Source organism: Manihot esculenta, chromosome 7 (assembly GCF_001659605.2).
Source record: "Manihot esculenta cultivar AM560-2 chromosome 7, M.esculenta_v8, whole genome shotgun sequence".
Lineage (NCBI taxonomy): Eukaryota > Viridiplantae > Streptophyta > Magnoliopsida > Malpighiales > Euphorbiaceae > Manihot > Manihot esculenta.
Genome location: NC_035167.2, coordinates 15,536,889 through 15,547,825, shown reverse-complemented (window position 1 = coordinate 15,547,825; position 10,937 = coordinate 15,536,889). Strand labels below are relative to the sequence as shown.

Here is a 10,937-nt window from a genome sequence, read left to right as displayed (position 1 = left end):
GATTTGGTTTATGCTTTCTGCCCTAATTCATATGCTGTCATTCTAATAACAAGCATCCATTTTTCTATTGTAGACACAGATTATCAATTATTCAATACAATTGCTTTATGCGATTCTTCTTTGAGAGCTTAAGAGAGATCTTGGTTCTTGACATTGCATCACGAATAAGGTTTGATACTAACTTGTATGTTTCTTATTCTTGCTGCTCTTGAAATCAATCCATTATAAGTGTTCTTAATTGCATGTTAATTAAGGGTGCTTTAGATTGGGGAATTATTTTCTGAATTAAGTTCTTTTTACTAGGGTATGTGTCGTTTCAGTCTCTAATAGGCCGGGGTTCCGCATCAATTGGTATCAGAGCTAGGCTTAGTAATAATTTCTTAACTATCCTTTGCGTCTTTGCATTCAATTTTGTCCATCATTGGCTGAATATATCACTTTGGAAATCTGGTTTGGGATACCTATTAGAGCCGAATACATTGTTTGGTTGTTGTTCAAATCAAATTTTACCCTAAATTCTTGTTTAGGCTGAATTACTATCTTTAGTGATTTGGTTTATGCTTTCTGCCCTAATTCATATGCTGTCATTCTAATACTCTTAGAATAGTATTTCCAGTGTTTTACTTTCTGTCCATAAAAAAAAAAAATCAAAACAAGAAGAAAAAAAAAAGGAAAAAAAAAAAAGAATTTCTGCCACTTTGGTTCATTTGTTCAAACTTCATCCTGATTGATATCTACTGATATAAATCATATTTCATATACCTTGAACATATTTCTGGGCTTGGAATTCGAAATACATGTTTGGGGTAGGTTTAGGACAAATTTGGGTAGTATTTTCACAAAACAGTTGTACTTAATACTTGCTGTTTTAAGTGTCTATTTTGTTTGCTTGCTTTGAATTAATTTTGTTGAGTCAATATTAATATCAGTTAACCTAGGATTGCATGCTTAGGGAAAACTTCGTGTTAAGCACATCCGTCTTGTCAATTTTTGATTCTTAGTTTGTCAATTTGGTGTCTTCCTGTCTGTTGGTTCCTTACATTTAGTTTGACAAATTGCACATTGTTGAACATCTAATTACACTTAGTACATGAAATTTAACTTTTGTGTGCTAAATCAATCTATTTGTTCATTTTGGTCAGTTTGCATCTAGTGTTGTTTCCTATCTTTTCTTCTTAGGTCTTTCCTTGCTTTCCTTATTATTTGAATCATACAAGCTTGGCTTATTGAGTCCTTATTCTGAAGTGCACTTTTGAGATACCAAGTGAGTGCTTGAAAATTAAACACGTGAGTTGAGAGAATTGTGAATTTTTTTCTATAATGTCTGGGCATAATACTGGTGACACTTCTGACCCTACATTTGATCTTAAAGATATATATAAAGCTTTCATGGATAGCTTTCAGAAGCTAAATTCGAGAATGGATAACCTTGAGGACAACCTTAGATCTTCAAAGGGCAAGTCCATTCAGAGGGATGATGATACACACGATCCATCCTATGATGAGGAAAATGAGGCCAATCAGCCCCTGTCCGAGCCAGAAGGTTCAATGATCGTGTACCATATGTAGATAACAGTATGAACTCCATAAAGATGAAGATTCCAAGCTTCAATGGTAAGGCTGATGTTGATGCCTATTTAGAGTGGGAGCGTAAAGTGGAGATGGTTTTTAACTGTCAAAACTATTCCGATGATAAAAAGGTAAAACTTGCTGCCCTTGAGTTTTCAGATTATGCACTAATATGGTGGGATGAGCTTGTGAAATCTAGGAGAAGGAATGGAGAGTTACCCATTGCTAGTTGGGATGAGATGAAGCGAATCATGAGGAAGAAATATGTGCCTACTTATTACCATAGAGATCTCCATCATCAATTGCAAAGATTAACTCAGGGATCAAAGTCTGTTGATGAGTATCATAAGGAGATGGAGTTGCTCCTGATCAAAAGCAAACATAGTGGAGGAGGAAGACCAGACTATGGCTCGTCTCTTTGGTGGTCTAAACAAGGAGATTGCTGATGTGGTTGATTTGCAACCATATGTTGATTTGGAAGACTTGGTGAACATTGCAATTAAGGTGGAAAGACAAAGAGGCCGAAATAGATGGGGGAGCAACAGGGCTGCTCAAAACTCCAACAGCAAATGGGGTTCCAAATGGAACACCAAGCCTGATCCTAAAAGGTTTGAAAAGTCTTCAACTCAAAAAGGCATGTTACCTTCCAAAGAAACACCCAACTCTCATGGTAAAAATGAATCAGCCCCTAAATCAAATAGAACTAGAGATATTCAGTGCTTTAAATGTAAAGGGCGTGGGCATTATGCCAATGAGTGTGCTAATAAACGTGCTATGGTAGTGAGGGGAGATGAGATAGTCTCCGAAAGTGATTCTGATTCTGATGAAGTACCACCTTTAGAAGATTGTTCTGATGTAGAGATAGAAGAGTATCCTGTTCAAGGAGAGTCCTTAGTGATATTGCGTACTTTAAATGTTTCTATTAAAGAAGAGGGACTTGAACAGCGTGAAAACATCTTTCACACTCGTTGTTTGGTTGGTGGTAAAGTCTGTAGCATGATAATAGATTCGGGTAGTCAAGTTAATTGTGCTAGTACTATTTTAGTTGATAAATTAGGACTAGAAACTATTAAACACCCTAATCCTTACAGACTTCAGTGGTTGAATGATAGCGGCGAGGCCAAGGTAACCAAGCAATGTAAAGTGTCATTTTCTATTGGCAAATATGTAGATGAGGTTACTTGTGATATTGTACCCATGCAGGCTGGACACATTTTGTTAGGTAGACCATGGCAATTTGATAGGCGTGTCATTCATGATGGGTATAGTAATAGGTTTTCTTTTACGTTCCTCGGTGTAAAACATATACTTGTACCATTATCTCCTAAAGATGTATATGCAGATCAAGTGAAATTACAACAATCTGCTAAATTGGGTAAGGGAGGTGAGACAAGTAAAAAGAATGAGGGAAAAGGGGCCAGTAGTAAAATGAAAGTTTCGAATGGCCCAAAGGAGAGTGACTGCACGGGAAAGGATAAAAATGAGAGATGTGCAGGAGAGAAAACGTTAGTGAGTGTGGAGGTAAAAGGAGAGCTGAGTGAGAATAGTGAAGAATTCAGCAAGTCTTCCTTTTATTGTAAAGAGAGAGAGCTGAAGAAAGCATACTTAGGGAAGAGAGCTTTGATTATATTGCGTTTTAGTTCCAATTTTATGATTGAGACTAACCTTACTGTTGAATTGCCTAGTTCTTTTTCTAAGTTATTGCAGGAGTTTGCGGATGTATTTCCTTAGGAGGTGCCATCTGGGTTGCCACCCATTAGGGGAATAGAACATCAAATCGATTTTGTTCCTGGAGCTCAGATTCCAAACCGTCCAGCTTACCGTAGCAATCCTGAGGAGACGAAGGAATTGCAAAAGCAAGTTGATGAGTTGCTAGCTAAGGGACATATCAGGGAGAGCCTTAGTCCATGCGCAGTACCTGTTTTGTTGGTTCCAAAGAAAGATGGAACAATGCGCATGTGTGTTGATTGTCGTGCGATCAACAAAATCACTGTAAAGTATCGCCATCCTATTCCTAGATTAGATGATATGCTTGAAGAATTATGTGGTGCTGTTTTCTTTACAAAAATTGATTTGAAAAGCGGTTATCATCAAATTAGGATGAAGTTAGGTGATGAGTGGAAAACTGCCTTTAAGACAAAATATGGTTTATATGAATGGTTAGTCATGCCTTTTGGCTTAACTAATGCACCTAGCACATTTATGAGATTGATGAACCATGTTTTGCGTGATTACCTAGGTAAGTTTGTGGTTGTGTATTTTGATGATATATTGATTTATAGCCGAAACATGGATGACCACATTAGGCATGTTGAACTTGTTTTACAGAAGTTGCGTGAACATGAACTGTATGCTAATCTTAAGAAATGCACATTTTGTACTGATAGTGTCATATTCCTAGGATTTATTATTAGTTCACGTGGAGTTGAGGTAGATACTGAAAAGGTTAAGGCTATCCAAGAATGGCCTACACCTAAGAATGCTAATGAGGTGAGATCCTTTCATGGATTGGCAAGCTTCTATAGGAGGTTTGTTAGAGATTTCAGCACTATTGCTGCACCTCTAAATGAGATTATTAAAAAGGCTGTTGGGTTTAAGTGGGGTAAAGAACAGGAACTTGCATTTAACACATTGAAAGAAAAACTTACTACCGCTCCTGTTTTAAGGTTATCTGATTTTTCTAAAACCTTTGAAATTGAATGTGATGCTTCTGGGATTGGTATTGGTGCTGTTCTTATGCAGGAAGGCCGACCCATAGCATATTTTAGTGAGAAGTTAGGTGGCGCACAATTGAACTATTCCACCTATGACAAAGAGTTCTATGCACTGATTAGGGCTCTTGAAGTTTGGGAACACTACTTGCTGCCTAATGAGTTTGTGATTCATACCGACCATCAGTCTCTCAAACACTTGAAGGGACAAGGGAAGTTGAACAAGCGGCATGGTAAGTGGGTTGAATATCTCGAAATCTTTCCTTATGTGATTAAATACAAGCAAGGTAAAGAGAATGTGATTGCCGATGCATTATCTAGATGTTATGCATTGACTTCCATGCTTAGTTCTAAGTTGTTAGGATTTGAGCATTTGAAAGATATGTATGAGAATGATACTGATTTTTCTGATGTATTTAAGGCTTGTGAACATGGGGCATTTAAAACGTTTTATTTGCATGATGGGTTTCTTTTTAGGGGGAAACAAATATGCATACCTAATTGTTCAGTGCGTGAGTCGCTTGTTAGAGAATCACATTCAGGAGGATTAATGGGACATTTTGGTGTGCAAAAGACTTTAGACATGTTGAATGAACACTTTTATTGGCCTAACATGCAAAAATATGTAGAGAAAATTTGTGCTCAATGCTTTGCATGTAAACAGGCTAAATCTATGTCCTTGCCACATGGGTTGTATACTCCTTTGCCTGTACCTACTGAACCTTGGACTGATATATCTATGGATTTTGTGATAGGTTTACCTAGGACAAAAAGAGGTAGAGATTCAGTGTTTGTTGTTGTAGATCGCTTTAGCAAGATGGCACATTTTATTCCATGTCATAAAACTGATGATGCAACGAACATAGCTGATTTGTTTTTCAGGGAAGTAGTCCGTTTGCATGGTATACCTAGGACTATTGTTTCTGATAGAGATTCTAAGTTCCTTAGTCATTTCTGGCGTGTTTTGTGGGGGAAATTGGGTACTAAACTTTTATTTTCTACTACTTGTCATCCACAAACAGATGGCCAAACTGAAGTTGTTAATAGGACTTTAGGAACTATGCTTCGTGCTATTGTGGGTAGGAACTTGAAAACTTGGGAAGAATGTTTGCCATATGTTGAATTTGCTTATAATCGAGCAGTCCATTCTTCTACTGGTTATTCACCTTTTGAGGTTGTGTATGGTTTTAATCCATTAACTGTACTAGATTTAATGCCTTTACCTTTGAACGAGTTGTCTAATATAGATGGAAAAGCGAAGGCTGAAATGGTTAAATCAATACACGTGAAAGCGCGTGAGCATATTGAGAAGCGTAACAGCATATATGAGAAACAGGCCAATAAGGGTCGCAAGAAAGTTGTATTCAAACCAGGTGATTGGGTTTGGATCCATATGCGAAAGGAAAGGTTTCCAACTCAAAGGAAATCAAAACTCGATGCACGAGGGGATGGACCATATCAAGTGCTGAAACGGATCAATGACAATGCATACATAATTGATCTGCCAGGTGAGTTTGGTGTAAGTGCTACCTTTAATGTTTCTGATTTGTCTCCTTTTGATTTTGGTACAGATTCGAGGACGAATCCTTTTCAAGAGGGAGGGGATGATGTAAGCACGACCAACAACACCAAAAATGATGAGCTAGCATTGCCTCAAGGACCAATTACAAGGCTGAGATCCAAGAGGTTGAAGGAAGCACTTCAAGGATTCATGAAGGAATATGTTGAAGCTTTGCAAGTTCATTTTGAAGTTGAAGAACAATCTGGCCATTCCAAGTCAATTAGGCCAAATGTGTCCTTATTGACAATTCAAATTCTGTATTTATAGTGGGTAGTCATTTAGTAGTTGGTAGTTAATCAGTAGTGGGTAGTTATTTGGTAGTGGGTAGTTAAACAGTAGTGGGTGGTTACCTAGTAGTGGATAGTGGCATAGATCATGGGTCCATGCATAGTTGTGGGTAGTGGCAAAGATCATGGGTCTTAATTTAGGCTATATAAAGCATCCATTTTTCTATTGTAGACACAGATTATCAATTATTCAATACAATTGCTTTATGCGATTCTTCTTTGAGAGCTTAAGAGAGATCTTGGTTCTTGACATTGCATCACGAATAAGGTTTGATACTAACTTGTATGTTTCTTATTCTTGCTGCTCTTGAAATCAATCCATTATAAGTGTTCTTAATTGCATGTTAATTAAGGGTGCTTTAGATTGGGGAATTATTTTCTGAATTAAGTTCTTTTTACTAGGGTATGTGTCGTTTCAGTCTCTAATAGGCCGGGGTTCCGCATCAATTGGTATCAGAGCTAGGCTTAGTAATAATTTCTTAACTATCCTTTGCGTCTTTGCATTCAATTTTGTCCATCATTGGCTGAATATATCACTTTGGAAATCTGGTTTGGGATACCTATTAGAGCCGAATACATTGTTTGGTTGTTGTTCAAATCAAATTTTACCCTAAATTCTTGTTTAGGCTGAATTACTATCTTTAGTGATTTGGTTTATGCTTTCTGCCCTAATTCATATGCTGTCATTCTAATACTCTTAGAATAGTATTTCCAGTGTTTTACTTTTCTGTCCATAAAAAAAAAAATCAAAACAAGAAGAAAAAAAAAAGGAAAAAAAAAAAGAATTTCTGCCACTTTGGTTCATTTGTTCAAACTTCATCCTGATTGATATCTACTGATATAAATCATATTTCATATACCTTGAACATATTTCTGGGCTTGGAATTCGAAATACATGTTTGGGGTAGTATTTTCACAAAACAGTTGTACTTAATACTTGCTGTTTTAAGTGTCTATTTTGTTTGCTTGCTTTGAATTAATTTTGTTGAGTCAATATTAATATCAGTTAACCTAGGATTGCATGCTTAGGGAAAACTTCGTGTTAAGCACATCCGTCTTGTCAATTTTTGATTCTTAGTTTGTCAATTTGGTGTCTTCCTGTCTGTTGGTTCCTTACATTTAGTTTGACAAATTGCACATTGTTGAACATCTAATTACACTTAGTACATGAAATTTAACTTTTGTGTGCTAAATCAATCTATTTGTTCATTTTGGTCAGTTTGCATCTAGTGTTGTTTCCTATCTTTTCTTCTTAGGTCTTTCCTTGCTTTCCTTATTATTTGAATCATACAAGTTTGGCTTATTGAGTCCTTATTCTGAAGTGCACTTTTGAGATACCAAGTGAGTGCTTGAAAATTAAACACGTGAGTTGAGAGAATTGTGAATTTTTTTTCTATAATGTCTGGGCATAATACTGGTGACACTTCTGACCCTACATTTGATCTTAAAGATATATATAAAGCTTTCATGGATAGCTTTCAGAAGCTAAATTCGAGAATGGATAACCTTGAGGACAACCTTAGATCTTCAAAGGGCAAGTCCATTCAGAGGGATGATGATACACACGATCCATCCTATGATGAGGAAAATGAGGCAATCAGCCCCTGTCCGAGCCAGAAGGTTCAATGATCGTGTACCATATGTAGATAACAGTATGAACTCCATAAAGATGAAGATTCCAAGCTTCAATGGTAAGGCTGATGTTGATGCCTATTTAGAGTGGGAGCGTAAAGTGGAGATGGTTTTTAACTGTCAAAACTATTCCGATGATAAAAAGGTAAAACTTGCTGCCCTTGAGTTTTCAGATTATGCACTAATATGGTGGGATGAGCTTGTGAAATCTAGGAGAAGGAATGGAGAGTTAAATAATAAAACTAGCAAGCCCATCATAACAAAGTTGAATCTTCACAAAACCCTTACTTGATCTTCACTTTAGGCTTTCCTTTATGTAGTTTTAGCCCATAGGTTTGATTAGGCTCCCTCAGCCTATGATTGCAAGTGTTGCACCAAATCTGTCCCATATGAATTAAAGCACGCCCCAAATATATATCGATTATATGAATATGATTTTGAACTACTCTTGGATCCATTGGAATGATATAAGTTTGCTCCACACCATAGTTAGAAATTTGTCCTATTGGATCCGTATCATTCCCTCTTTCTTTAGAAAAGATTCGTCCTCGAATCTTGCTGATATTTATGTCAAGAAGGAAAGCTTTAGGCACCCATGTATCTTCAAAGACCTCCTTTTGAATAGGTGGAAACAGTATAAAACTTTCATCATGGATGTTTTCATCAACAACCTGCACATCAAGAACAAATGAACTACAAGATCATGTGGATGTGACCCATTCTCCTCTACAACTTCCAAAACAGTCTTATTCACCTCCTCCACCTCATCAATCATGTGCTCCCCATGTCCACCATCATTCACAACCTCTTCTATAAGCTCATTAATGGAATTTTCAAGAACAACTACATTAGATGCATGCATTACAACTTCCTCTTCAATTTGAATCTCTATGGAAGTTGACATTGGAACTTTAGCCTCTTCTTTCTCCTTTTCTTTCTCCATCTTCCCTCCTTGAACTAGTCTTGATTCTTTTCCAGCCTCGTTACCCTCAAACTCACTCTTTTCTCTCATTTTTCCCACAGAACTCAAGCTCTCACTCACCTTTGTAGCCAAGGCCGAAGCCTCCCTCTCCCTCTCCAGCATTTTTATGTGATCGGCATATACCTCTTGAGGTGATACAGGAGCGAGTATAAGCTTCTGTCCTTCATGAGTGAAGGAGTACTGGTTATTGAGCCCATCATGTTGCACCTTTCTATCATATTGCCACGGCCTACCCAACAATATATGGCTTGCCTGCATAGGTACCACATCGCACAAGATCTCATCCTTATACCTACCAATAGAAAATGGTATAACCACCTGGCGTGTAACTCTGACCTCACCACAATCGTTCAACCATTGCAATCTGTATGGCTTAGGGTGTTTAATAGAAGCCAAGCCCAATTTCTCCACCATATACACACTAGCCACATTTGCACAACTACCTCCATCAATAATAACAGTACACACTTTTCCATTAACCAAACACCTAGTGTGAAATATGTTTTCCCGTTGTTCCAGGCTTTCTTCCTTAACCTGCATATTTAGAGCACGCCTAGCAACAAGCATCTCACAATGTGCAGCAAGCAACACATTATTAACAGACACATCCGAATCATCACAGTCATTATTGCAATTATGAGTTCTTTGAGGTATTCTTGTAGAAGCGGACGCTGGTGAGATATTCTGATCTTTACTCATCCTACCTTGAATCAACAAAGAACAAAGAGAACTAGCAAATATTGTGTTAGAAAGGAAAGCACTCAAGTGTCTGCACACTTACCACTCTTTTGTTGATTCTTAAATTGCACTTCAAAAACTAAGGTCAACCAACCAACCACAAGGTGCGTTTAATGAAACAAAAAAAGAAAACCTAAAGAAAGAACGAAGCGCGCAAAAACTAGAAAGAAGACACTGACAATTTGAAAAGTAACACATGAACTAGGTTTTGTGCTACTTGAAAAATATTACCTAGAGTATAGCCACAAGCAAACAATACTCCAGCAATGTCAAGGAAGTAAAAGCAAGCTTAAACCAAAAAGAAACTTTGAATTGAAATAAAGACGAATCTGGACAAAAGTTTGAATATAATTCACTTCAATGCAAATTAAATATGGATCTATTTAAATCTACCCAAAAAAGGCAAGTATCAAAACACCACAAATAGAATAAAAATATATATATATAAATTTCTCTCAGATCATAAATATGGACGAAAATGGGCATTAAAAAAAAGGATTTGACACCAAATCGATTTAGATCCAATTGCCTTAAATGTGCACTTTAGGAAATAGGCAGAAATTCTTTTATCTCCTAATCTGGATTCAACCAAATTCAAAATTCAAAATTGATTCCCACAAATTATAGCAATCAATTGAGATAGGTAAGGCAATATGGACCAAAAAGCAAACATACCACAATATAGGCCAGATCAAGATAAATAAGGTAAAGGCGATTTTTGATTTTTGATTTTTTTTTTTTTAAGGATTTCGGTTTTTTTTTTTTTTTTTTTTATAACTAATAATCAAGAAGGTGCAGCCATGGACACACAAGCTTTCGCCGAAAAGAACAGGAAAGAAAAGGAAAACCCAAAAACCCTAGATCCTAAGATAAATCAGAATTTACCTCACTTTGGCTCTGATACCAACTGATGCGGAACCCAGGACCAACATGTGATCAAAAACCCCATCATAACAAAGTTGAATCTTCACAAAACCCTTACTTGATCTTCACTTTAGGCCTTCCTTTATGTAGTTTTAGCCCATAGGTTTGATTAGGCTCCCTTAGCCTATGATTGCAAGTGTTGCACCAAATCTGTCCCATATGAATTAAAGCACGCCCCAAATATATATCGATTATATGAATATGATTTTGAACTACTCTTGGATCCATTGGAATGATATAAGTTTGCTCCACACCATAGTTAGAAATTTGTCCTATTGGATCTGTATCACTTGGGCCTTTAGCATCTAACAACTATCAATTGCATTAAGAAATTGAGAGACCTAATTCTAGCTACCCAAACGTATGGTGATATCGCTAGATCATGCAATTTCCTTAGTTTTTACACCAAGTGTTCTTGTATTTAAATAATCCAAGCAATTACGGACTCAAAACTATCCAAACGAACAAATTATTACTTTGCAATCAAGAATCAACGTAGATCTAAACAACAAAGCAATAATGGAATCAAGCAT

General features: G+C 36.8%; 1 pseudogene; it reads left to right on the top strand.

Moving 5' to 3' along the window:
- The first annotated feature begins 1,808 nt into the window (after positions 1 to 1,808).
- LOC122723986 overlaps positions 1,809 to 10,937 on the top strand; it is a 56,869-nt pseudogene continuing 47,740 nt past the window's right edge.